Source organism: Carettochelys insculpta, chromosome 1 (genome assembly GCF_033958435.1).
Source record: "Carettochelys insculpta isolate YL-2023 chromosome 1, ASM3395843v1, whole genome shotgun sequence".
Classification (NCBI taxonomy): Eukaryota; Metazoa; Chordata; order Testudines; family Carettochelyidae; genus Carettochelys; species Carettochelys insculpta.
Window position 1 is genome coordinate 340425021 of NC_134137.1, and position 27467 is coordinate 340452487.

Sequence of the window (27467 nt, forward strand, 5' to 3'; positions counted from 1 at the left end):
TTTTTGGGGGTCTGGCTTTAGCAAGGGTTCTTTTAGCTGCCCAGGGGATGTTTCCCTCAGCAGTCACGATCTTCAGGGCTTGGCTGTAGCTGGGGGTCTTTTAGCCACCCAATGGACGTCTCCCTGGGCGGTCGTGATTTTCAGGGCTGGATTTAGCAGGGGGGTCTTTTAGCTGCCTTGTGGACGTCTCTCTCAGCAGTGATGATTTTGGGGGCTTGGCTGTAGCAGGGGGTCTTTTATCCAGCCAGGGGATGTCTCCCTCGGCAGTCTCCATTTTTGGGGGCTGGCTTTAGCCTGGGTTCTTTTAGTAGCCCGGGGGACTTCTCTTTCAGCAGTAACGATTTTTGGGAGCTGGTTGTAGCCAGGTACTTTAGCCACCCTGAGCTATACATGTTTCAATGAAGGCAATGTATTAGCTATAAAATTACCACAGTTGTTGAAGTAAGGCTTGCAGTGGGGAATATTCTTGTCCGTAGGGTCTTCTTTTCCAGGTGCAAACCTGGCTGTAGTCTGTGGTCTTTTAGCCTTTTGCATCATTCGAGTTTCCGTGTAGCAACCAAGCCTGCTTTGACATAAGGGTCTCCTTTGGTAGGAGGCCTAAATCCAGATAAAAATTCCTGACAGGGCCTTCATTGGCGGTCACCATTTTCATGGCTGTCAAAAATGCACACTCATCCCTCACTCTACGAGCACAATTGGTTCCCAACTTTGTGCTCATAGGCAAAAACTGGTAAGAGGGACACTAAATTCTCATTAGAATACATGTACAAGTCTCTGACTGGTTCCTAGAGTTTGCGAAGGAGTGGCAGCATGTGGCTCTGTTTTTGGAAGATAAGTGAACCTTAGGTTTTAAGGGGGAAGGGAGTTTAAAGGCTGGGGGCAGTTTAGGGCCATGAGTGGGAGGGAGGGTTAAAACCTGGTGGTCGGTTGGGTTCATGGGGTGGGTGGGGGATTCAGGCTGCTGAAGGTTGGGTGTGTGGTCCAGCGGGGGTGGGGAGGCAGGGGGCAGGCTGCCATGGGGCCAGTCAGTGGGGCTGGCGGGTGGAGGTTAAGACTGTTGTGGGTTGGGGTCGTGGGGCCAGCACAGGGATCAGACTTCTGCGGGGCTGGTCTGCAGGGCTGGCAGCTGGGGAGGGGGGTCAGGCTGCCACAGGGCTGGCAGAGGGCGGGGGTCAGGCTGCTGAGGGGCCAGCAGTTGGGGGCGGTCAGGCTGCTGTGGGGCCAGCAGAGGAGGGGGGTCAGGCTGGTGCAGGGCCAGCAAGGGAGGCGGGTCAGGTTGCTGTGAGGTTGGCAGAGGGCGGGGGTCAGGCTGCCAAGGGGTCAGTGGTGGGGGTGGTCAGGCTGCCACGGGGCCAGCAGGAGAGGGGGGTCAGGCTGCTGTGGGGCTGGCAGAGACAGGGAGTCAGGCTGCCATGGGGCCAGCAGGGAGAGGGTCAGGCTGCCATGGGTAGACACTGTGGGGCCAGCAGGGGGTCAGGCTGCTGCAGGACCAGCGGGGCGGGGGGTCAAGCTTCTGCAGGCTGGTGGAAGTGGGGGGGGTCTGGCTGCCATGGGTAGGGGCTGCGGGGCTGGCCGGGGGTGGATTGTTAGACTAGGGAAGGTTGGAACCAGGGGGAGGGGATTAGCCTCGTATTAGTGGGTGGAGTTCACTCGTAGAGTGAACTACGTTAATTAAATGTGTCCCTTGTTTAAGTGAGTACTCATAAGTGAAGTACTTGTTTAACGAGGGATGAGTGTGCTGTCTTTTAGCTCTGCTGGGCCATTACTGATGACTTATTGAAGTTTCAGTGTAACAAGCATGTCCACCTAAACACAAGGGTCTTCTTTCCCAGGTGGCCTAAATCCAGATTCAAGTTCCTGAAAGGGCCTCCATGGACAGTCACGATTTTCGTGGCTGTCAGATGTGTACTGTCTTTTAGCTGCCCTGGGCCATTACTGATAATTCATTTGAGTTTCACAGTAACAACCGTGTCTACTTAGAGTCCTCTTTCTGAGGAGGTGTAAAACAATATGCAAGCCCAAAATAAAGCCTAGGCACACTGTTTCAGTGGATCACCCATGTCTACTTAAACATATTTAACATGGTGGGGGAAATGCTTTTAAAACATGGAGCGTTATAAAGCAGGGGAAAGAGGGGAACGAAATGTGGGAAGATGGCCTCATACACACACATCTCCTTGTGGGGATAGAATGCAATGCGGCTCAGGGAACTGCGGGATAGGTTCCCACAATACACTGCAGCAGCACTCGATTTAAGCTACTTGTGTGTGGCAGCAGCAAGTCCATTTTGTGGGGAGCATGTGGGAAGGTGAAGATGCTCAAAAGCGAATGGATAAAACCCAGTGTTAAGAAATCGATTTTAATAAAATTGATTTTATCTCATAGTGTAGACACAGCGTTTGATGTAGTACTATATAGCTATTGGACCCAGGAGATCGAAGCACCTCTTATGCACTATACCAGTTGACAACAAGAAGTCCCTGAGTCACAACTTTTGGTCACTTTCAATTAGAAAAAACAAGACGGCTGGGAAATACCGGAGGAAGCATACAAATTGGTAGGTGACTCTGTTCTTCTAAGACTTCTTTTGTACGTTTGTAGATTAATGCTATTTTTCATATTGATTTGGTTATCCCAGACACCACTACAAAGCTCTTGATTTATGGATGCCAAAAGTGGCACTCACAAACAGTCATCAAGTTACCTTTTTCCAAGAGCAACATGGTATCTATCTGTTTTACAGAATAGGTGCTGTGTTGACTTTGTGCATTGGTCCCGAGAAGAAGATGTACTCGCAAAGGGATGAACAACAGCAAATAACATATTAAGAAAACAATGTAATATGGACACAGAAATGTAACAATATGACATACAGACCCACATTAAATGACACACGACTTATTGCTTAGACTCCATAATGTAGCAATCTGTCCAGCAAGCCTGACTGAGAAGATCACCACCAGAAAGGAAGAATGGAATGGAATGGAATGGAAGGTATAAAACTCTGGTCTTCAGTGGCTGGACATTAAAAGGGCAAAAATTATTGGCTGGCTCTAAGTTTTGAGATTCAGATGAGCTACTGGCGCCCCAGTCTTCCCAAGCCCAGTAGTATCACTTTGTGAGGTTGTTGGGAGCTGTGACTATTATGAGACAAGAATATGGCCTGATGGAGTATGACTATCTGGGTTCTTCATAATCAGGTTTGTGGCTCTGGATGCTCCTTAAGCTGGGATCCAACTCCACCTTACATGGTTACATCAAACTGAGACAAGAAGTAATGTGCTTGAGTTGTAGGCCTATCTGGGGAAGTGAATTTCCATCTGGTTGGATAAACCAGCAGCTATTAGTTCACATATCCTCTGCACGTGGAGACTGGAGTACACTCAGTGGCTGTGGTGGAGTTAGAAGTACAAGGCTAGCATTGGTTAAGTGACAGTCAGAGAGGTGAGGAACCTTCCATTCTGGAAAGACTATCAAGGATTCCCAGCCCTGATGAAGCAGAGGGAAAACCTTCTCAGATTCTGGAGCTTTTGTAAGCAATGCTCAGTCCTTCTGGATAGACCGAAGAGAATTGGAGGGACCTGTTAGAATACCTGAGAAAACTAGAAAAGAAAGTCAGAGATGTCCTCATGGCCTGAAGGAACACCTGCAAGAAGCTAGGCAGGAGCTAGAACAGTGGTTCCCAACCTTTCACAGACGAGGACCCATTCTGACAATTTGGGAAGGCTTGGTGACCCAACGCAATTGAAAAATGGGAGCAGGGGGAGCAGAGCCATAACTAGCTAACTTTGTTTCTCAGGCAAGAACATAAAATTGTGTCCCCTCATGTTTATATATTCTTAGTAGTTATTTCATAGAAAATGGGAAAATAGTAACACTATATTTATTATAGTTAATTATCATAGCCGATCTGAGTTGTGGTGGGGGAAAGACCCTCATCCCCAAACCACTCCCCCTGCCCTGCTCCCCCTGCTTAAGCCCAACAGTTCAAGGCTGAAGGGGTTGAGGGCAGTCACACTCAGGAGCTGGGGTGCTGCGGCCCTGGGGGGGAGGCACATGCAGGATCTGAGGGTCACACTCAGGTGCTGGGGGATATACAAACAAAAATGAAAACTGACAAATCAGCTACATAGAACAGAAGGGAGGTCAAAAGGGAGAAAGGGTTGAGGGGGAGCAAAATTACTGCAGGAGTCTATTAAGTGGCTTGCCTGGGATTGGTATGAATATGAAAGATGAAGCTGTCTTTGCAGTGCGTAATTGCTTCTCTATTGATAGAGATAGCTGCCGGATGTGACAGCATTAAGGGCTGCAAATGGCTCCTTTAAGAGCCACATGCAGCTCCGAGCTGCCGGGGACCCTTAACAAATCTAATTGCGACGTGTTTGGGTCTCAACCCATAAGTAGGGATCCCTGGGCTAGCAGAAGTAAATGCCTCCTGGCAGAAAATTGTAAGGCAAACAGCAAAACTAGAGCAGGATTCAGTCTGGACAAAGGCAGAATTGGTGCCAAGGGATTAAACAGCAGCTAGCTTGTGTTTCAGCTGGTGGGAAATTCCACAAAGCCAGGGGTGGAAGTTGGGCTGAAAGAGCTGTGGGTATACAAACAAGCCCCTCCCTATCCAACCCTCCTCACCACCCAAGCAGAGGGGGTTTTGATGGCAGTGAAACAACAATAGGTGGGGGAGGTACAGCTGGCACTGAAGCCCAGTTGACCTGAGATATATCAAGAAGTTATGTGAACAAGCCAGAGGTCCTGCCAGCAGGTGTATCTAAGGGGATAGTGATTGATGAAGTAGTGATAGGAACAAGGCTACAAAAAAAAAAGCTGACAAAGGTGGAACAGACACAGCAAGAGGGTCACCGAGGAAAAAGGGGGTTGGAATTCTCTGCAGAGCTCTAGGAATGAGACCCTGGGAGAGATTATTGACATTATGGTACGAAAAGTGTAAGAGACTCCCCTCAGGGTTGTAAAGCCCTCTCTTGATGGCTGGTGCATCTCTCCTGATGCTCTCCCCATGCTGGGCTTTTCTCGTGGTAACGAGCATCTTCTCTTTTTACCAATATTTATTTATGTAATATGTATTTACTCCTAAATAACTTCCTTTCCCCACCCTGCCCCACCCAAAAAGATCTGTGGCACTAACATGTGGCTTGTTTCCAGTACATTTAGCACTGGCATTTGTGGTCCAGCCTTTCTCCCACCCTCTGTCTGGTTTTGTTTTCTTGTCTGCTTTGCTTGTAACTTCCTTTGGGCACTACGTTGTGTTGGCAGCACAAGGTCCTGTCCTTGGTGGGCGCTCGGTGTCTCTGGGATTAACACGATTAAACAACATATTTAAAATGGGCAGAGCTCTTAAGCCTTCTGGGCTCTGTGCAGCTGCACTACTGGGCACTCAGAGCGGTGAGCTCCGAAAGGGGGAACTTTATGAAGATGTTTCTTCTCGTGCCGCTCAGAAGGCGGGGAAGAAGAATGAGCCAGGCTCATTTCTTACTCCCGCGGCTCCCAGGTCTCCCATGGCCGCTTTGACCCAAGCAGATCCTGCTTAGCTTAGGAAAGCCCCTACGAGCGGAGCAAACAGGCACTGGGCCCGAGGGGCCAGGCTGGGCGTTCCCGCTCCCAGCCCTGCTCCGCCAGGGGCTGGGCTGCAGAGCGGCTCCCTGCGGGCAGGCGCTTCAGACCCGCCGGTCCCCACCGAGAGGCAGCAGCTGGGCGGGCAGCTCCCTGCTGCGCTGGCCCCTCTGCCCGCGTGGGAGCGAAGCGGACAATGGCTCCGCGCCGCGGCTCGCGGCTGCCCCCTGCGCATGTCTCCCCGTGGGCTGCACTCCCTGCCCGCATCGCAGGGCCCTCGCCAGAGGCCAGGGCAGCGTGGGAAGCCGTTGTCTTCCGCCCGCCGGGCCGCGCCCACCGTCTCCGCTCCCGGGATCCCAGGCCCATTCAGCGCAGCCCCGGCGCCAGCATCCCCCCCACCCCCCGCTAGGCGCGTTCAGCCTCGGGCCGAGGCAGCGCAGGGGGCGGGCGGCAGAAGGGGGCGATCTGGTGCCGGGCTCTCCCGGCGGAGAGGCGGGCGCGGCGGCGGAGCAGGGAGCGCCGCCCCCCATCCGCGGGCTGGTTTTTTCAGTTTCCTGTCTCGCCCGGCGCGCAGGGCGGATATGTGCGGCGCCCACAGGTGTGTCCCTCCCTCCCTGGCCGCTCCTCGGGCGCGGGGGGCCGGCAGGAGCGCGTAGGGGGGCGGAGGCTCGGGCTCGCCATGTGATGATTCATTTGGCGCTGGGTGGTTCCTCTCGCTCTTTCTCCCGGCGCTCGGCTCCGGCGGCTCCTCTCCCGGCTCAGCTCGGCTCGGCTCCTCGGGCGATGGGCGGCGAGTGGGCTGCGCGCTGCCTCGCGGGGCTGCTGTGAGATGGCAGCAGCAGCAGCAGCAGCCGGCGCCGCGGCAGCCTGAGCGCGGATCGGCGGCAGAGCAGCGGGGCGCAAAGGCGCTGCCCAGCCTCGCTCTCCAACTTGGGTAAGTTTGAGTTCCCTTCCCCCGCCGCGGCTCCACCTGTTGGAGGCGGCGGGGGGCTGGTTTGGGGGACGGGGGAGGAGGCGGCGGCACAAATCAGTTTTCTCTCTTGGAAGCGCTGCCTCCTAATGGTCTGTAGGGGCAGCTTGCCCGGTGCTGCGGCCGGCGTGGGGTTAACCTCCCGGGGCAGGGGAGAGCCGGCGTGCGGCGGAACGCGCAGATCGCTCTCGGATCACCCCCGCTCGGCTTCGCCCCACGATTCGGGAGGGAGGCAGAAACTTTTAAAATAAGCTTTGAGCGTCGTCTTCCTTCGCTCTGAGCAGCGTATGGCTTTCGGTAGGGCAAAACCCAGGGCTTCCTGGGCGACGTGGCTTTGAACTCTGCCTGCGCTTCTTAGCCCCACAATAAAAACAAAAACACCCTGAGAACTTTTCCTTTTCTCCATGCCGTTGTGGTGAGCTGTATGCGTTGTGATTGCACCACACCCTGCGTGAGAGAGTTAACACAGAGAATTAAATAAAACAATGAAAGCTTTGTGATCTTAAGCAGAAAGTTGAAAAGCATCGTCTTGTCTAGAGGGACTTTTAGCCTCAATCTTCCGGAATATAGCACTGGATTTGTAATAAGTGATTGTTCCCAAGAGTTTTATAATCACCATTTCAGGACTGGAATCAGTGACACCCATTCAGTTATAACCCATGGCTATGATCTGAAGAAGTGAGTCTGTCCCAGGAAAGCTCATCGCCTAATAAATTATTTTGTTAGACTTTGAAGTGCTACTGGATTGCTTTTTTGTTTCCATTCCCTCTTGTATAGATAGCAGTTGCTTAAGATCCATGTTGACACTTGAGTTCTTCAGCTCATTAGCTAAAATTAAGAAGCTAATTTGGATTTTATTATAAACACCTCATTTTATTTTGTTAGACTGCTTTAAACTTTCTCTTCAAGCTGTTCTTTTAAAAAAACGGCATGTTACTTAGATGTACGGTAGGTAAATGAAACTGTAAGCCTCTGTAGGGTTTGTGGCTGCTTTCAAACTGTGCAAGTTTTCTGCCCTTTTTAAGGTGCTTGGTTATACTGTATTTCAAGTTATTATCTCCTACTTATGAGCTTGCTGTAATGTCTGTTTTTATGGCAGGCTATGATGAAGATGATCAGAGAATCCTAAAGTAATTTGTGTTAAACAGAGGCTGGGGACAAATATCCAAAAGGTGTGCTGTGGATTTGATTTCCTTTTGTCAATCTGGTGGCACAAACTACTCGTTGGTTGCTTGTGTGGTAGAATACTATTGTGCCATCCCTAAATAACTTTTTAAAAAGTAAGTTACTCCTGAAACACTAAACATATCTGTAGTTGTATTTAATGTTCCTTTCAATGTGATAATCCATGTTTCTTCTGACAAAATATTTTTTTTATTTTAATCAGCATCCGAGGGAAGTGCTGTTATCTATTGCCCTGTTTGTGTCCAATTTAAAGTTGGGTTTGATGGGGTTAAAATCTAGGATTTATTTGAGATGTCTCTGCACTTGTACAGGGACACTAAGATTGTCAGGCCCAAAGCTGTCTTTAATAATTTCCTTTTTTTTCCTCTTCTTTCCTACTTCTGGGATGAGAACTGTATACTATTCTGTATACAGATCAAGTGACTGAATCATTTAATAATAAATTTAGGGTGCTGATGTGTGTAGTTACGTAGGCATATGGGGCTGTCTTCCTTCTATTCAGCATTTTTTCCAGTTATGAGTGGCAACTCCTTGCAAATTTCAGTAGTGTGCCTGCTCCCTAGAATGGAAAAGAGAGTATACAGGCAACCACAAGCAAAACAAAGCAAGCAGAGGCCAAGTGTACCACTTTTGATACCATTCCTTCTGTATCTGTGCATTTCCAAAGGGTTTCATGAGATCTGGAGTGCTATCATCTATAAATCAAGTGGTATTTTCTTCTCAAGGAAAGAGCATTTAAAGTAACACAAACATCAAGTGAATGCACTGTTTTTGTGCATGTTGCAGTGAAGGTATTTCTGGAAACTAAAGCCTGCTGTACAGCAAATTTTTGAGATGCAGAAATACCCACAAGAACCTGGACTAGAAACATCACCAATTAATTCTGCGTAGCTAGGGTCATATTGTACAATAGTAAAAAGGTACCATCCACAGCATTGGACATTACTGCAATCCATTAGAGATGTGCTAATTTACAGACCTATCAGTTACCCCACTATTGCTACCAATTTGGGAAAGTTAATTCAAGTAGATTTTCCCATAGTCTGGGAAATATTGTTCCAAACAGAATTTTCCCAGTAAATGTTAATGCATACCAAAATTAATTATGTTTCCACTGGGAAGACGCTATACTATGGATGCTCTTGCACAGCGGGAGTTTGGTCGTAACAGTTTGATTGTTACATTGAGTGTGTTTTTTTTTAATGCTTCAAAAGAAACTACAGGTTGAACCACTCTAATCTGGAACTCTCTTGTCCAGCAACATTTGTAATCTGTCATGATTTTAGTTAGCTGGAGGACCACTTTTTATGGGCATGATCAAGTTTCCCCATGGTCCGATAAAGTTTATTTACAGTCACCTGTCCTGGCTCTCGGTGTTCTGTGCTGTTATTGACTGTAATTTACCTCTGAATGTCTTCTAAGAGCCCAGTAAACAGTGGAAGTGTTGGCAATGTGCTACAAAATATTGACCTCCCATTGGCCAGCAAATTCTTTCACCTGGAACCAGTTTGGTCCTGAGGCTGCTGGATGAAAGAGGTTCAACCTGTACTGGAAAACTTAACAGTCCTGGATTTTTTGGCAGTTAATGTTAGCCTGCGTATTGCATAGTGACAAACAATATATTTTTACTTTTTAGAAAATTCACTTAACAAATGTAAGAAAACAGGATTGACTTCTTAAAATGTCTGTATTCTAGAAAGATGGAGATTTGAGAGCATGATGTAGCATTCAATAAATCTTTTCCTTTACATCAGTGGGAGTTGGACTGAGGCCTAAAAACTATTTAAAAACTTGGATTAATTTTCAGGAAGTTTGTCTCCCCACACCACCTCCCACCACCCAAAAAAGCCCAACCCAAAATAATATCCACCAGAATTTCTTAAAGTTGAGTTCTCATCATGTATCAAGAATTTGTTTAAGTGATAATGACATGGGGTGGCCAATACATGGAAACTTGTTTGGATCTTTTCCTAGGAAAAGAGGGGTTTCATGCCCTTTTTAAAAACTACTTTAAAAATGTATGTTCTTTAAAAACAGTGTTGGTGTCAAAGGAAAAATCACTTCTTATTGATTCCAATAGCTCTGTAGCAAACAAACCTCTTTGTATTAGAAAATGAACAAAACTAAATGCCTATAAGATTGTAATAATGAAATCTAGATTATTGTGTCATCGATGTGTTTTACAAAATATTGAATTGTCAGTTAAAAAATGTTATGCCTCAAGTTCCATTTACGTTAGCAGCATTTGAAACATTTGCCAGCGAGCATTTAATGCAAGTGTGGGCAATAATTTTTGATGGGGGGCACTCTAAGAATTTGGCAAGTGGTCAAATTATTAATATTAATAGAGGAGGTGTGGGGTCTGGGATGGAGGTTGGATGCAAAAGGGTGCTTGGGGTAAGGGACTGGGGGGGGAGGCAGGTGGGGGTACAGGTATGTGAGTGAGTTAGTGTGTAGGAGGTGATTGTGATCTGGGGCAGGGGTCTGGAATACAAGAGGGGGTTCAGGGATCTGGTTTGTGACCTAAGGTATGGGGATTGTGATGTGGGGCAGGGTCTGGGAGGGGATATAGGTGCTAGAGGAGAGGCAGAGGGTTACGGTTATGTGCGGGGGGGGGGGAATTGGGGTGCCAGTCAGGCTTGGGCTGGGAGACTTACCTGGGCAGCTCCCAGCCACCAGTGCTGAGACAGACTCTGTGTACTGCAGCCCCAGACAGCACAAAACTGCAGCCTGCTCCTTGTAGCTCTCTGCTCCAGATGCTAGAGAGGAGAGGAGCCTTTGCGCATTGCGTCTTCCCACCAGCAAAATACCTGAACTCCTATTGGCCAGAATCTGGAAACAGGCCAATGGGAGCTGAGATATTTGCAAGGGGGGTGGAAGCAGTGCACATAACCTCCCCTTCCTTCTTGGTATGAGGAACAGATTGCTCCATGGATCAGGAAGCTGCTTAAAGCAGCAGCCACTGGCTGTTCTGTGCCTGAAGTGGGATGGATCTGATGGGTTGGTGGGGCAGATCCTGCCCGCAGGCCATGTCTTGTGCACCCCTGGTTTAATGGCAATGTTAATTGAAAGTATGTGTAGAATATATATGTATGTCACTATCCTTTTCCTCTTCACATTTTGCTTCTTCAGAAAATTGTGAAGGCATGGAATGAATGTGATGGCATAGTTTGGCTTTGCCTCTCATGCAAGTGCCGATCCATTTTACAGAACTAGAATTAGTATATTCCAATGCATATTTGCTTAAACTTACCTAAACATAGACAGTACGCTTATTAAGCTTCCAGATTATACCAGTTTGGGAGGGATTTCAACGGCTTTGAAGGATAGGCTCATAATTCGGAATGATCTGGACAAACTGGAGAGATGGTCTGAGGTAAACAGGATGAAGTTTATTAAGGACAAATACAAAGTACTTCACTTCAGAAGAAACAATCAGCTTCATAGAGAATGGGAAGTGACTGTCTAGGAGAGAGTACTGCGGAAAGGGGTCATAGTGGACAACAAGCTAAATATGAGTCAACAGTGTGATGCTGTTGCTAAAAAAGCAAACATGATTTTGTGATGTATGAACATGAATGTTGTGAGCAAGACACAAGAAGTCATTCGTCTGCTCTACTCAGTGCTTATTAGCCTCAGTTGGAGTATTATATCGAGTTCTGGGCACCACATTTCAAGAAAGATGTAGACTGTTTCTATGCTACCACCTTCCTTCGAAGGAAGCATGGTAATTAGGGTGTTGGGAGTTTACTAATGAAGTGCTGCCATGCATAGGCAGCACTTCATTAAGCAAATTCCCCCCTGCAGCAACTGTGAAGTTTTAAACTTCGAAGTACCAGTACACGTGTAGCCGTGGCGCATCTGCTGGTACTTCGAAGTGCCGGGGCAACTTTGAAGTCCTCTTACTCCTCAGCATGCCGGTACGTTGAAGTTTAAAACTTTGAAGTTGCCACGGGTGGGTTGGGGTGGGGATTTGCTTAATGAAGTGGCTGCCTATTGGCCACTTGTGGCCAATAGGAGTTCAGGGATTTTGCTGGTAGGGAGATGCAATGCGCAAAGACTCCTCTCCTTTCCAGCATCTGGAGCAGAGAAGGAAAGCACTTCATTAATAAACTCCCACCACCCTAATTATGATCCTTCCTTTGAAGGAAGGCGATAGTGTAGACAAGCCCATGGAGAAATTGGAAAAGGTCCAGACAAGAGCATCAAGAACAATTAAAGGTCTCCAGAGAACATGCGCTATGAGGGAAGACTGAAAGACCTGGGCTTGTTTAGTTTAGAAAACACAGGATTTAGTGGGGAGATGATAGCAGTTTTCAGCACCTCAAAGAGGGTTAGAAGGAGGCGGGAGAAGAATTGTTCTCCTTGGTCTCTGAGGATAGGACAAGGAGCAATGGGCTTAAAACTGCAACAAGGGAGGTTTAGTTTAGACGTTAGGGAGAACTTCCTAACTGTCAGGGTGGTTAAACATGGAATAAGTTACCTAGGGAGGTTGTGGAATGTCCAACACTGGAGATACTTAAGAGCAGGTTAGACACCTATTGAGTGTGATCTAGATGGTGTTTGGTCCTGCCGAGAGGGTAGGGAACTGAACTTGATGACCTCTTGAGGTACCTTCCAGTTCTAGTGTTCTACGATTCTGTGAAACTAAACAACAAGCTCGAATTCAGTAGGCTCTGAAGCTGCAAACGTGCGTGTTTCTCAGTGACTAGTTTTGTGAAGTTTCATGGGATTGTCAAATTAATAAAAGCTGAGTGCTTTTTAAAGTTTTTTTGAAATTGCAGCTTCAGAAAAGCCAGTCATTGGTGCCAGACCAGTTACTAATTAGCTACGTTGGATCTTGATGATTGGAATTCCAAGGTCTCTGGTAGCACAGATGGCTAGCATAATCCATCCAGCACATTCCAGCTCTGTTCCTGTATTGCTTCACTGATGTGTTTAGCCTGCAAGTTTCTATTTTCATGCTGGACTTTCATCCCTCTTAGCTGGAACATTGTCCTGTTACAGAAATGAATGGAACAACTAACTCTGTGCGCAACTCAAAAGATCTGTTTTATACAACTGAGAGCTGGAATTTAATGTCTCTGTTCTTTTCTCAGTATTTGGCAAGCCTGCTAAATATGGTTACGTGTGAAGAGTACAATTCATTTTGATACAGATAGTTTCCAGTAAGCGAGTTTTGAATAACGTGACCTGCATAGCTTTCATTCCTCAGCAAATGTCTATATGCGTTCTCACTCTTAACGTGGTGGGGTCAAAATGTACACATTTAAAGCAGTTTACATTTGTCATTAATTTATATACAGAAAGAAAATCAGAACGGTGTGGAGAAACTTTGATCTCAAACTCTGTTGCTTAACACATCTATGGCCAGATCCTTCACCTGGATCGATATGGCTTTGTACCTGTTTTACTAAACTGATTTTAAGAACCATTCCAATTAGGCAGGTGTCTGTCTAGAGGGCAGTCTAGATAATCCTGAAGGTTGTTCTTCTTTCTGTTTCTGAAGAGACAAATATTTAGGTCTCTTGCAGAAGGAGGGTCCAAATTGTGACCTTCATCTTTTGTTTGAATATTGACTATTAAGCCAGTCTTAACTTGGTATCAGCAACAATTGTGTGTGCTTAAACTAAAGAAAAATAATTCCTGTAACATCATTCAAGGATATTTTAATAACTTAAATTTTTCTGCACTGTCAGTAGGGATTACTTTAGCCACCCTGAAAATGCAGTCATTTCTAGGGTGAAGAATGGCAGCTATTCAAAAAGTGAAGGGGAAGAGGGAAATTCAGATCTGAAACCAGAGCACAAAACAAAAAAATGGGGGGAGGGTCTCCAAAGCTTGTTAAAGAATTAAGAATGTCAGGAATGTGACAAGAACTTGGATTCTTTCCTCCTTGGGCATGTGCCATCGAGCTCAGCATACTTGGTAAATATTAGCCATTTATCTTCTGTGAAGATAAGTGAAGGAAAATAGTTCTAGAATACTTTTTTCTGAAGATTGTCCTAATTATTTAGCTGTTCCCTATTTTAAGATTATTTGCTGTGGGAGATTGATCTGTTTACATTCACCACAGCTGAAAGTCCATTATATGCCTTTTCTCTCTTAAATACATCAGCCAAGGATTGGTTTTTTTTTTTCCCCAAGTGGTCCCACAATATATGTTAAAACCGGTCTGATGTAATTATGTTGTGACTGAATGAACTTGAGTGGGTAGCAATGTAATTCTTAGACTATCAAATATTTATCCTGTTTTTTTTTTAAAAGAAAAAAAAAAAAAGCTTTACCCTATCTGTTTCCCAGCCCCATGGAAAGTAGGAAGTAAATGAAAAGAGCTTTAAAAAAAAGTTAATATATGTTTAACTTTACATTAGAACATTTTCTCCCATCATAAATGTGTGAGTTTGAAGACTAGAAAGGACCACTGTGACCATCTAGTAAATTTGACCTTCTTTATAACACAGGCCAGAGAACTTCCCCAAAATATTCTTAGCATATTTTTTTTTTTTTTTATATAAAACAGTCAATATTAATTCACCGTCACTGGCCGTTTTTAGATCAACTACCAATTCATGTAATTTCCAGTTGGGAAAGATAGTCAAGGCTGGTCCCCTTGGCACTGATGATCAGTCTACAGTGGACAATAGGTTGCATAAACCACTCCTTCATAATGAGGGAAAAAGCTTTGTGTTTCTTCTTCTCCCCATCCTGGAGAAATGCCTTGCACAAGGGACCAGTAACCTAAAGGTGTATTGGCCCCAATTCCTTGCACAAAGGAGGTGCTCAGCATAAGGAGTAGTGCTGCTTAGGACAGGAACCTCACTTACAAGTTTCTTTTCTTTTCCCCTCTCCAGATTGGCTGTTAATGTGTCGTAGCACAAGATGTCTTTTGTACAGAGTTGCAAGCAGATTGCTAGCCTTCTGGGGGGCTTTTATGGCACAGGCATAATGTTAAGTAATGAAGCTTAAAGCTAAATGCAACATGAAAATATGGGGAATTCTCTTGGGCGTTCAGTCCGGTTGTGTGTTAATGTGCATTTTTGGATTTCAAAGATGTGTGTGTATAAAGGATTTGTTGTAAAGTAACTTGTGAATGTAAATCTCCCCCAGAGTAATCTGGTTATCAAAACATAGTATCTCAAATGCAGAACAATACTTGTTAATTATAATTTTGCAATCTGCATTGTTCATGTCAGTGTTGTTCAAAGATTAGCATGTGCAGGTGTACTCAGTAGGACTTGCCAATTTACTTTTCCCAGTTGTAGCAATTAGTCCCTATCGTTTCATTTCCAACTTGAGGCCTTGTAAATAAATAAATAACATTTCAAAAATGTAAACAACTTCCAAACTGATGGCCATGTTTTTCACCTACAGCAATGATAATTTGAAGAGGCAGCCAGGTTTTGTCAGTTGTGGCATAATTAATCCGCTTGAATGACAGCCCTAATGTCAGAATAAGATTTAGAAACCTTGGAATGAGAAGTTTGTAAATTAGCTCACAGTGAGTGTTGATATGTGGAATGTTTTTGTGCATTGCTTATCTCTTTATTTCCTAAACAGCCTTCCTATGCTATTTACAAGTGGGGGGGGGCAAATACTTTTTTCTGTATTGCTTTCTCATTTTCTGAAAATTTTTCTAGTGTTCATCTGTTCTAAAAGACTGACTCCATTGTGAGATTCAACTTTATTTTTAGTACTAGTATTATTGCCTCTGTGCTCTTTTTTTTTTTTTTTTATGTTTACCTAAAATCATAGTAGTACTGCTACACCGCACTGCACTAATAACTCGTCGTACAGCTATCGGAGTAGTACTTGTCATGCACGATGAATCTGCCTCTGAAAGAAGCCCTACAAAGGATTCAGGGCACCTGGATATGAGTCTATAAGGCAGTATGGGGCCAGTAGATCCAGTCTCTTGACAATAGGTCCAGAGCCCCAGATTCCATTTCTGCCTCTGGTGTTGATTTACATGACTTTTGCCTAATTTTCACCTTTCTGTGTCCATTTTCTGATTAACTTTCTTTGTAAAGAACTTTGGGCTTTACTGATGAAACAGCTCTAGAGCTACAACGGTCTGTTAAAAGTAGTAGCAGGGTCAGCACATGCTGCGGCATCCCTTTTGCCTGTGCAGATTTGGTGGGGAGTCCACTCGCCCCTTAATTTTGTTCTCTGTTTTTTTTTGTTTTTTTTTAAAGAGGTGAGTGTATTGCTTTTAACAAGAGTTCCTATCAAGATTTAAACCCACATCTGTCATGTGGGTTGTTTTACTGCCCCTAGCCTCAGTGAGCGTTTCAGCTTCTGAAGCAGGCAGTGTGGTGTACATAAGTGCTTGAAGAGGGAACGAGAGAGTAGGTTAGCTTTGAACACTGCAGATTTGACCTTATTTGTTAACTGCCTTATTGGCATAACAGCAGTAAGCCCAGCTAGTAGTACAGGGTTAACCGTACAGTCATTTCCTTTTTCTCTTACCTCCTTTTGAAAGACTTTGCTTTTGAATCGTGGAGATGGAGTGGTAACTGGAGGTTGTTTACTCTGAAATTTTCTCTTGCCAAATTCTTGCCCAGAGGGGATGCAAAGTAAACAGAGCAGCTAGGAAATTAGTCTAGCACCTTCTCTCTATTGCAAGGCAGTCCAAATCTTAGGACATCTGTTAATGCAATTAAAGCAAAGTAATGAATAAAAGTGTGATAATGAGATTGTTATACTGACACAGCATTTTAATATATGGAAGCCATTGTACAGACCGTTCCTTAATATTCTGAAGGAGCTTTAGAAAACCAGTGAGGCTTTTTTGATCAGAATATTCATGTAACAAAAGCCTTGTCTTATCCATGCTTTCAACTTTGATGTCCGTTGCAGGTTATCTTAAACTTCTGGCCCAGGGAAATACAAATCTTCAGATAGAAGTTTTTAAAATGGAGGGAGAAAAACAAACCCTGAAATGAAGCAAAATTATGTGTAGCCAGATGTGAGTAGAGGGTGGAAAGGGGGAAAACTATCCCTAGTACCGGGTATCTTGGAGCTCTTTTAGGAGTAAAATAAATGCTCACAATATTCCAGAGTATGGGGGACTCACCTCCTAGCCTGGGTAGGCAAATGCAAGTTAGCATGCTGAAAATAGTGATGTGGGTGTTAAGACATGGGAGAGGTGCCTGAGTACAAACCTTTCTGACCCCATGGATCTGTGAGGAGGTGGGTAGCCAGAGCCACCACCTGTGTCACAGCATCCACCCTGCTATGGCGTGCATGCTCAATTTCTCATTGCCTGAGCTGGGAGGCATGCTGCCATCTGTAGTATAGACGTAATTCAGATGCCAGCCTGTTGCTAATGGATCTGATCTGAGTGCAGTAAAAATATAGGGCTTGAGCTATAGAATTGTGGTTACCTACTATGCGCATTTGTTGACTGAATGCATATGAAAAGCATGTACAGCTGTCCAGCTATCAAAATGGTAGCTTGGGTGCTATCATGGTGCTAGCATGTGAGAATGAAGCGTGTGCAGCTGAACAAATATGATCCTTAAAAATGACACCAGACAGAAGATTGGTGAGTGAGTGTCTTCTAGGTTTAAATTTAAAGTATATTAAATGGCCAAAAAGGAGTTAATTCAGATTCAAAGTTGCCAGGAAGTACTTTGCATCCTTCTAGAATATCGAGTATGCAAAATTCAGAAGTCTGGAAACCAGAAAGTACAGTGTGATGGTGAACAACCACGCAGCCTAAACTCTGACCTCTGGGAGCTGCCGTTGGGAGTGCTCTGCATGCACTCCAGCTGCACTTACTATATTACGTCTAGCTGTAGTGAATGGGGGAGGAGTAGGGTGGAGTAACTGGGTTGTAATATGAGATGATTGGGGGATTAGTCTGTGGAGCATCATGGAACTGTGATTGTGATGAGACTGGGGTCTGAAGCCTCAACCAGTTCCTGGTGTGTGCCTTTAAAGAAGGAGGTGTACGTGTACCTTGAAGCTCCCAGCCTGCAGCAGTTCAGTACAGAATTGTGTAGGATGAGTGATGAGTAGGGAACCGTCAGAGGTAATGTTAATAGTGGAGTACAAGAGCAGTCTGTGGATTTAATGATGCATAGAGGAAAGTAGAGGGTTAAGTAGGATCCTTTGTCAAGGGGTTCAAAATAGGTTACATTTTACAAGTGTGCTATTCTGTCAGGGCAGTGAGCTCTGTGTTTGAGTGTAGAGCAGATGCAGGTAGCACCTATCAGTAGGAGTGGAAAGGCAGAATGTGAGTGGTGTAAGGGTGCTTTGGGGCATTGCCCAAAGAGGGAAGAGTTAAGGTTGCATGGCAATTAACCCTCATGCTGTATTTTCTGGGTTTTGGAAATTTGAATTTCACTGAACTCATTGTTGGTAGGCACAGACTACCACCAGGCAGTGGTAAGTTTACATTGAAGATTTTTTGCCATTTAATTGACTAGATTTTAAATGGATTTTTAAGTCGCTATTGTTGGGTAAGTATAGTGGGTGCTGTTATGGCTAGGTAGTAAGTAACCTAGGCTGGGTTTATGCTGTGGAAGTTATGCTGGCATAATTCCTTGCAGCCTGCACCAATGGAAGGGTTTTTTTCCATTCGTGTAGGAATGCTACCTCCAGCAGGTGAAGTTTAGCTATGGCAGTGGCACTCTTCAGCACTCGTTCATGGCACACCCAATATGTATAACCCAATCTTCTCCCCCAGAGCCAGGCACCTCCAGAGCCCCTTGCTCTAACTCAATGAGCTGGCACTCCAACTACCAGCCATGGTATGAAATTAGAGGCCAAATGGGAAGAGGGGCTCTACATGTTCATCAGCGGCATAGTGGCTCAGGGAAGTGTGAAGTGAGTCCATTTATCAGATATTCTCAGCTGAAACAGTGTATCCACTGGAGAGAACTACAGTCACAAATAGTAGCACTGAGATGTGTCAGCTGCTCCATTATCAGTGGGTGTACCCTTTTCCTGCTCTTCCTCAGCCTTAGAAAGTTTCTGGTGTAATCCCAGTCCCAGAAGAGTGTTCTTGGTGTATGATCCGAGCAAGCCTATTTGGTTCCCTGGGTGGGGAGCTTAGGGCTTCCCCAGATCCTTGTTGACATGGGAAAAAGAGAGAGATGGGTTCAGATCCTCTTCATGGGACAACAAAGCACCCATCTTGTAAGGGGTGCATAGGAAGAGGGGCTTAGCACCCTCAGAAAGGCAAGTCCTCATCCAGCTTGCCTCATTTGAGGGGGAGCAGAGATGTTGTAACAGACAGCTAAAATACAGCTCTCTGTCACTTCATCATAGTAGAACCTTTGTTAAATGTCACTAAAAGTAATAGTCCTTAACCATAATTACAGCATGAACAAGGCCAACTGACCATTCTCTAACACCACCTGCTCTAAAAAACTGAACACCACGGCATATACAGAAATTTGAAGATATTCTCAAATCCTTCCCCAGACAGCTCCAAAAGAAACTCTACAAGCTAATCCCCTACTGTTCAACCTCAGGGACCTTTTACATATTTCCCAAGATACACCAGTAAGGGTATTCAGGCAGACCCATCACTTCCGGGCACACCACTCTTACGGAAACAGTATATGGGTACATAGAAACCACCCTAAAACTGCTCACCTCACAAAGGGCCAGCTTCCTCCAGGACACAAATGAGTTCTTCCCAAAACTCTGTCAACACTAACTTCCTTGAGAATATCATTCTTGACACTGTGGATATAACTTCCTTGTTCACCAGCATCCCTCACAATGACAGCACAGCTGCCTGCCTCGGATATTTGTAAGACAATGGACAACCCTCATGTCCACCCTGAATACCCAGCTTGTCCATTTCATCCTTGCCCATCACATTTTTACATTCAGCAGCAAATACTTTGACCAAATGATGGACTCCCCAATATACCACCCGCTTCATGGGCCATCTTGAGAATTTCTGGATAAATGCCCTATGAAACCAATGATATCCTCTGAACAGATGACTTAAATGCCTTCAGGTTTTCTGCACAGCCTTCAGCAGCCACCACCAGCTCTATCTGAAACACTCCCACACCAGTATCAACTTTCTCGATGCAAAAATTTCCCTGTGCAAAGGAAACCTGTAAACACAAAGTATATTGATTGCCACACCTATCTTCATAGATCCACACATACCAAGAAATCTGGCACTAGTAACACAGAATGTACTTTAAGGAGAAAGTCTGGAGCAGGGATCAGCAACCCCCAGCACGGGTGCCAAGAGTGACATGTGAACCAATTTTCATAAACATGTGAGGCAGGAACTCAGCCCTGCCTCACCTCCTCCATGCAGCTGGGAGCTTGCTCAAAGCCATGATGCCTGTGGATTAACAAAAAGACCAACAAATATTGCCAACCAACACCTGAACAGTAAAGCTCTGCATCTTTATTTATTTATTAATGAAGCTGTTGTAAGTAGGACTGTTAGTGACTTTAAAAAGTATCACTGGCACTCCAACCATGGATAGAGGTCAAAAGGTCAAACTTCAGCACTCTTCCTCTGAAACGTTACTGACCACTGTTCTGGAGGACACACTGTAATACATCAAAACTGCCTCCATCAAACAAGAGTACTCTACCAGAGAAGTAGATTGTATAATAGAGAAGGCACACAGATACCCTGAAGGAAACTGTTTCAGTACAGAAAAAAAAACACTCTGGCATTGCGCCTCTATGTGTCCACCAATCAGCCCATGCTGGAACCCATGCAGGGTGTCCTCTAACGACTAAATCCATAGTCAAGGACTCCTTCCAAAATAAATCTTTCCCAAGGCCCTCATATGGGCTTCAAACAACCCACACAACTTTTCCAAGCTCATTAGAAGTAACTCCTTATAGACCAATGTTCCCTCTAATCTTTTCCATTCATGAGCAGACTTATTTTGTCCATGTACGCAATAGCTTTTTATGCGCACTGCCAGTGAAAAGAAAACCTAGCTGTGGGCAGTCTGCCAATCAGCTGGGCGGCATTTGAATCTCTCCAGAGCGGCTGTCCAAGTGCACAACTTAAAGGGAACACTGCAGTAGAGCAGGCTGCACCAACTCAGAATAACACTAGACCCTGCCAGACCAACAAATACTAACTTTGCAGATATATTTCCATGGATATGAGGATGAATGCCCCGCTGCCCCATCCAACATCAAGATTCATGGTAAGTTTTGTAATTGATTTTAAAAAAACCTTATGATTTTGGGGGCATAACTTGTAAGAATGGCAGTCTTGGGTCAGGCTGAAATAAGTCTCAAGTGTATGAGCTTTATAGGAAATCAGCAGTCATGACAATCTATTGAGGCCACAAGCATAAACAAAACTACAGTTTAATCCTCCTAGATGGGGCATTGGGAATGGTACACAGGCGTTCCAGTTCCAGAAGAACCACCTGCATTAGGGCTCTTAGTCTCACAGGGTGCAACATTATAATATCTTGCAGTTACACAGTGTTTTGTCTCTGTAGATTTCTTAAGTATTTCACAAAGCTATCAGCAGGGCTGGCCCTTAAGGGGTACAGGGCCTGGGACATCCTACTCTTCACCCAAACCCCTGCCTTACTTCCAACCAGCCCCATTGCATCCCAAGACCCAACCTCCAAGCAACATGATCCAGAGGATTAGTGGGGTCCTCGCATCAACAACTGGGGTTACCACCCTCACACACTGCGGCAACAGGAAGTTGAGTGACCTAGCTCTAGCCTGCTGTGCTTGCCTGAGTCTGGCCCCCAGCTGCCTCACTTGGGGACCAGGTTGCTCCACTTCCTGCCCTCATGGTGAAGTGTAGCTGAGCAGGCTAGGATGGGGTTGCTCGCTTCATGTGGCTCCTGCCTTCACGGAGTGTGGGGGCAGACCTGACCCCTGCTGTGGGTGCCAGGCCCATCTGGTTATCCCTCAGGCTGCACTTGTCAGGCTCGCAAAGCGTGGAGGCCCCCACCACCACCACCCCCTGCCTTATGGGACAGCTCTGACTCCCTGTGCTTTTTAAACTGATGGACAATTTTCACTTAAAATGCAGCAGCTCAGTTATATTATCAAAAACCGTGTTGACTTTCCAAAACTCCCTATCTGCTTCAACAACTTTCCCTTAAGAAATGGACAGTCAGCTTTATATAATACCTTGAGTGTCCCAATTGTAAAATCAAAAAACCTTTACTGCTGTTCTAGTGCTAAACCCAAAACAGATGCAGGGCACTAATAAAATATGCTAAGGCTATGTCTACACTATAGCATAAATTCGAATCTAAGATACTTAGCTCAATTTTAAATTGTGACTGTTCACACATTAAATACCATTATTTTGAATTTAGAGGGCACTACAGGCAATATTCTTGCTCCAACAACCTGAGTGGGATTAACGGGGAGTTCAAATGTAAGTGATCAGATTAACAGTAGTGTGGGAAATGGCTTCCATTTAAACTGGTTTTATTGGCATCCAGAAGAGTGCCACATGTATCCCACAGTGCCCCACGTGTCCGTTCTGGCTGGCTGAAACGATGCTCTCCAGGGCTATGTCTACACGTGAAGCCTACATCGAAGTAGCTTATTTCAATGTAGCGACATCAAAATAGGCTATTTCGATGAATAACATCTACACGTCCTCCAGGGCTGGCAACGTCGACGTTCAACATCGACGTTGGGTAGCACCACATCGAAATAGGCGCTGCGAGGGAACGTCTACACGCCAAAGTAGCACACAGCGAAATAAGGGTGCCAGGCACAGCTGCAGACAGGGTCACAGGGCGGACTCAACAGCAAGCCGCTCCCTTAAAGGGCCCCTCCCAGACACAGTTGCACTAAACAACACAAGATCCACAGAACCGACAACTGGTTGCAGACCCTGTGCATGCAGCATGGATCCCCAGCTGCAGCAGCAGCAGCCAGAAGCCCTGGGCTAAGGGCTGCTGCACCCGGTGACCATAGAGCCCTGCAGGGGCTGGAGAGAGAGCGTCTCTCAACCCCTCAGCTGATGGCCACCATGTCGGACCCCGCTATTTCGATGTTGCGGGACGCGGATCATCTACACGTGCCCTACTTCGACGTTCAACTTCGAAGTAGGGCGCTATTCCCATCCCCTCATGGGTTTAGCGGCTTTGACGTCTCGCTGCCTAACGGCGATGTTAACATCAAAATAGTGCCCAACACGTGTAGCCGTGACGGGCGCTATTTCGAAGTTAGTGCCGCTACTTTGAAGTAGCGTGCACGTGTAGACACGGCTCAGGTGTGCAGAAAGCAACATAAAAGGAAGCTGTGAATTTGAATTTGAATGGTATCAGAAATGCAAATTCATTCTCTTTCTGACCAGTCATTTGACCCCGGTAACCCAGACACATAGCAAAGATTTCAGGGGCTGGCTGTCAGCTGGGGACAGAGGGCAATGCAATGAGGGAAGATGACATCACATACCCACAACCACCTGTGGGGTATTTTTTTTCCCATACTGCACCAGTGAAGAAAGCCAAGAATGATATAGGGCTGAGGGGACTGCGAGATAGGTTCCCACAATGTACTGCTGCAACAGTCGATTTTTGGCGATTTAGTGTGACAGCACTAACTCGAATTTGTGGGGAGGTGAGGATACTCATATTTGAATTTGTAACACTGGGTTTTATAAATCTGAATTTCATAAGTTTAAATTTATTGTAGTGTAGACATAGCCTTTGTCTATAGAATGCAGGAGTTTTTAAGGTAGATGTAATTCTGAATTCTTCTCATACTTGTATTGTTGAGGGGAAGAAAAATATTTCTGTGAAAGTGAAGTAACCAGTTTTCCAATCACTAATCTTTTAATACCAGGCACAAATAAAGTAACGATGGTATGTGCCTGCAGTACTTCATTTTTCAGTGGCAATGAAGCATGAAGATAAACATTTGCAATCACAAGAGATTATTTTCTTGCTCTCTAATTCAAATTACAAACTAGCTCAACTGGTTTTAGTGATACGGTTTGTACTATTTTTCAGCCTAACCAAAGAGATAGCTGGGGTAGCTGTTATCTTTGCATTGAACTGGGATACAGTAGCTCTTTTCAGATCTGAATGTGTGCAAATTCAGGTGTGAATCATGGGACAAGATTAAAGATGATTTAGAAATCTTGCCAGTGTAGTGTGTTTTAAAACTCTACTACATTCATTGGGATATCATAGATGTTCTGTCAGCCATAATAATATCTTATATATCCCTTTTCTCAGTATGTGCTGGTTGTCATCTTCATCTCCTCATTGGATGTGGTAACTTCAGCATCTAGTGGAGCAGAGTCTCCCCTAAAATGTCCTGTCTTTCCCTCATAGACTCATGGGTCAGGTGAGATTCTAGCCTCTATTTGAGTGATTTGCTGGCTGCCTTATATTTGTCCTTCCTCAATGGTTAAAGAGGATGTTACGATGACACAGGGCTAAAGGTTCCCGATACTGTAGTTACTGTATGTTCTCCATCTTCCTTCCTCTGCCAAACCTTCTCCAACTCACAGGTCTCCTCTATATTGATTAAACCTAATTAAAGGAAACCAGCGTTCTAATGGTAGAAATCTGTCTGATCAATTCAGTCATGAATATTTGGAGGTTCTGTAGAGGGGCTGTGATGAAAGCCAGAGAGGCTTCTTTCCCTCTCTCATAGCACCTGTCAGCCATGTCAAGAGGTTGCAGATATTGCGTCCTCTGCATTTTCATTATTTCTTTCATGAATCTAGAACTACTCAGAGACCTATGACCTAAGGTATGTGATATTGACCTGTGTTCCATTGAAATTAGCAGCTCCTTATATGAAGACAAGATGCTGGCTTTACTTAAACAAGCAGTTGTCCAAACTGTATTCATAAATGATCTGAGACTGACAGCTAGTGCCCTGTGTCTAACCTTTTGAGAAGATTTGTGGGAAAGAAACTGCGATGTGCCTTGGTTTTCATAGTGGCAAAGGTCATGAATATGAGCTAATCTTCCACTTAGAACTCTGGGGCTAAATACTTTTTCATACAATTCTGGTGTATTTTTTTTTCTTCATTGACATTCATTTACATCAGAAATAAAGAATTGTGAAGCTGAGGGTATAGTGAGAGGATTTCACCCCCAAATGAATTAATCCCATAACATTTTAAGCTTTCTGTACAAACATGTTGGCCCTTAGCAGGGTGAGAGGGAGAAGTACAGGACGTCTTTTGGAACAGTACTTGCTCCCCATATTTTTCAGAGCAACAAAAAGGTGTGTGTTTTTAGTTTGTAAAGTCCTGAGTGGCGCAGGCTCTCATTATCTTTCAAGACAGCCGCACTGCAAGTGATCGAGCCAAGATGCTCTGGCTAACTATCGCTGAGTTTGAATTTGAGGAGGGTGGAGACAAGAATGAAATTCTGTTCCTGATGGAAGAGAGTTGCCCCTGCACCCAAAAGATCCCCCTGACTTTTCACAGAGCCAGAACTCTGCCCCACCCACCCCCCTTACCCGAGTGTACTCATGTGGGGCTCTTGATGTTGGAGTTACTTTTTCCATTGGTCCAGAGAGCTCTCGGAATTATTTGCTTGTTCATTTGGGATATTTTTGGGGCCCTATCTGATTATTCTAGTTATCTGAATAAGTGGCATGTGGGAGAAATTCTGTGAGAGTTTGGGAGTTATTTCTGTGTCTAATACTTAGCTCTCATGCAGAATAGATTCCAAAATAGTTTCTGAAGGATGTGACTATTGTTATCCCCCTTTTACTGAAAGGAAGATTGAGTCTCAAAGAAGTAAAGTATTTTTGCTCAAGTTCACTGAGCAGGCCTGTAATAGAACGGGAAACAGTGTGCACTCAATTTTTGATGGAGCCTGATTTAGCGGGCTTCAGGAACAAGCCACCCCACCATTGTTCCCGAAGTCCACTTAATCAGCACCACACCCATAAAATCCTAAATCCTGCCTTGCCCCCCTCCCATCCTCCTTCGGAAAAAAATAGAAAGTAAGATGACTTACCGGAGCCACTGCCTGCAGCCACTGAAACCTTGACTGCAGCCTGGACCGCCACCTCCGGAGCCACCGGATGTGGGGCGCATATGTGGGCAGACGGCACTTGCATGTGTGCCCCACCCCTGCTGGGAGGAGCATGTGGCGGCTCCACTCTGGGCAGTTCCAGCCACAGCAGCAGGCCCAGTGGTGGTGGGCTCCTCCAGCAGCGGCAGTTCCGGTGAGTCGCGGGCTTTTTTGGAATGGGGGTTGCGGAGGAGATTGGGGCTGGGGAAGCCTGGCAGGGGCGGGTGGGCGGGCAGGAAGTAAACCCTCCCTATTTAGTGGACTTTCAGGTTGAATGGACACCCCTCCCCCATTAATCCATTAAATTGAGGGTTTACTGTAGAATCCAAGTCTCTAGAATGCTAGTCCACTGTTCTGTCCCTTAGGCTGCACATTCCTACTCCTCCTTAAGGCATCAGCTATGCACTGTTTGAATTCTACAGTAAAGGCTGTCAAGTGCATATATAGCCAATAAATTAGAACTGTGGCTTTCTGAGCTGTTGATTTGCCCAGCAAGGTCTGATTGAGGTAAAGCGGTATATTGCGATTCTCAAGAGCAGAGATGTGCAAAGTGAGTGGTCCAAAACTGTTTTGGGCTGCTTACAAATGACTGCTGTAGCTAGTGTATTACATCCTCAAGCCCTTTTAAGAGCATCCAAATTAATCTGCCATTTCAAAATAGAAAAGGGAACTGTGACTGGTTTGGACAACTTCACTGAACTGAATAGCCATTCTCAATATTGTGCTTTTTTAAAACCGTTTTAGGTAACTTAATATTATTCTGTCTCCACTTCTAAATTTAGGAATATATTTTGGAAATGTCTGACAAGTTTCTCCCATGTCTACTGAGCTGCTACTTTGAATGTGGAGTCCTGCAAGGATCACACTACAGCTCAGTTTGAGGAGGACATTTGGTCAAAGACTAGTAGCTGAACTTGTTTTGTTAATGTTAATTTCAGGGATACATTCCAAAGAGGACTAGTGTTAAGCTCTTTTTATTTATAGGAATGCCAGAAATTCTACAGACTTCCAGCTGGAATGTGCCAGCTGGTTTGGACTGAATTTGATGGTGCAGGGGACAAAAGGCAAGCTTCCTCATGGGCAAAAGAACACAGCAGTAGAAATGTTTCACGTACTGAGAACTTATACATCAGGGATGGGCTCTTGCTCTCAAAGGCAAGCCTGATGCATATGAAGATAGGAAACTCAAGGGAAAGCTGGTATCCTAATTACTTCTGTATCTAGTCCCATCATCCACTTCTTTTTGTTTACCTCACGTACTTGCCTGTTTGTCTTGCTGTTAATTTTCCGTCTTGCAGCACATATCAAACACACAGACGGAAGCCTGTCATGAAGTTTGTGGAATCCTGAGTGGCCAGACACATGAGCTGGATGGAAAAATGGAGATGGCCATTATCAGTTATGTTTTGTGTAATTAATAGAATCATAGAATGCTAGAGTTGGAAGGGACCTCAGGAGGTCATCGAGTCTAGCACCCAAACTAAATCATCCCAGCCAGAACTTTGTCAAGCCAGAACTTAAACATTGCTAGGGATGGAGATTCCACCACCCCTCTAGGTAACACATTCCAGTACTTCACCACTCTCCTGGTGAAATAGTTTTTCCTAATATCCAACCTATACCTCTCTGTAACTATTTAGATCATTGTTACTTGTTCTGCCATCTGTCACTACTGAGAACAGCCTTTTTCCACCCTCTTTAGAGCCTCCCTTCAGGAAGCTGAAGGCTGCTGTCAAACCACCCCTCACTCTTCTCTT

At 45.2% G+C, this 27467-nt stretch overlaps 1 protein-coding gene across 3 annotated transcripts in view; it reads left to right on the forward strand.

Moving 5' to 3' along the window:
* Positions 1-6150: 6150 nt before the first annotated feature.
* PLXNB2 (plexin B2) overlaps positions 6151-27467 on the forward strand; it is a 364834-nt gene continuing 343517 nt past the window's right edge. For 2 of the 3 annotated variants that reach the window (XM_075015326.1, XM_075015307.1), the window contains exon 1: positions 6151-6502. The gene's annotated coding sequence lies outside the window, so the exon portion shown is untranslated. Of the gene's footprint in view, positions 6503-7637; positions 7819-27467 lie in introns of all 3 variants that reach the window. The other variant, XM_075015316.1, reaches the window with a different exon arrangement.